We start from the raw sequence: 1,657 nt of genomic DNA, 5'->3' as shown, positions 1-1,657 counted from the left end.
AACATGTTCTGGACGTGTTACCCTTGTGCATCTAAGGCTATTACCATGTGCATCCCCCGTACTTTTAAGTTCTTTAAATACCAACATCCTTACTTATATGGATATTTTTAACTTTTAAGAAAGCTATGTGCATGTGAAATGTTCTTACTCATATTGGTGTGTGCGAAATATCATTGCGCGGAAATGAATAATTTACAAGCATGCACCCAAATTCATTTGTGCAGTCAACCATACAGGCTTGTGCATTGTGTAACAACATACCGGCAAACATGTCTCCTACCCTCCATTCTGTACCTATATACTCGATTTATGGTGGACTCGGTCCCAACAAAATCATCATATTTTTTACATATGAGATAAAGTGTAATACTTATGAGTAAAAAAGTGATACTTTTAATGAAAAATATAATTTCGGAGTTAAAATTTCACTTGTGAGGAAAATTGTAATAGTCTATATAAATTATTTTCCCCTTATAATTTCGATACTCATTTCATGCAAGAGTAATTTCAATTATAATATCATTTTATATTCCAATACAAAATTCAATTTCTGTTTGATTGAAATGCCATGTTAATCACAACTACACCACAATCAAAATTGGATGGACTATAAACATTTATCAAATCATAAATTAGTAGTTAAATAAACAAAAACCAAAGCATAGATTGAAAACTATCAATAATCGTTAGGTTTAAAATTGGAGATTTAAAACTTTACTAAAATAACATGTTTAATCTTTCAAAAATGAGAAGTGAATCTTACAAGAGTTATTGAGTATTAATTATGGACTAATAAAGATCAAAAGAAGTAATTTTCTAACATCATCGACATTTGAATAATTAAGTAATTAATTGAACATATTGATTAGAGATATCAATACTTTTTTTAAGCTATTGATCAAAATCTATCTAAAACATTTTTACTTTACTTTTCAACATCAATATATATTGTTTCTTACAAACAAATAAATCTGATCTACTCCTATATGATATAATCAAGACTTATAATGTGTCTCTATAAAAGTGTTTAATATTTAATTTTGATGTTCCATCAAACACATCTCTAACTTTATATATACTATACGAATTTAAAACAATTTGAAACACAATCAATTCACCATACAATTAAAATTTTAATCAATTTAAAACAACGAAGGAATTAAACAATGCCATTTTTCATAAAACAATTCGAATAAATAATTGGTCTCAACATTCATCAAAGGTCCATCTAGCATGACTCCGTCAGCCCATTGTGATAATCAAAAATGAAAATCATAAATTACTCATTAGCACAAAAAAGAGAAGATCTTTTTAAAGAAGTTATCACATCAACCAAAAATATAATGAATCCAATTTGAAAAGTAATTCTCTTGCTTAAAAAAAATTAATTAACTTGAACTCAAAATTCAAGGAAATGAAATAAATAAGAATCGGAGACTAACATAGTAATTTACCTTGAGTGATTAAAATTGAAAGGAGAAGTTGACAAGAAGACCTGGGCAAAAGCAGAAGTAGTAAAGAAGAGGAGGTAGTTTTCAAAAAAAAAAAAAAAAAAAAAGAGGAGGTCTAAGCTAAGTGTCTGATCTGGCGGAGGCCTGAAACTCTTATAGAGGGGAGCGAGGAGCAGAGATGGAAAGAGTAAAACTAGGGATAGGTG

This window comes from Ipomoea nil, unplaced genomic scaffold (assembly GCF_001879475.1).
Source record: "Ipomoea nil cultivar Tokyo-kokei standard unplaced genomic scaffold, Asagao_1.1 scaffold3170, whole genome shotgun sequence".
NCBI classification, from domain to species: Eukaryota; Viridiplantae; Streptophyta; class Magnoliopsida; order Solanales; family Convolvulaceae; genus Ipomoea; species Ipomoea nil.
Note: the sequence above shows the minus strand (reverse complement) of the source record.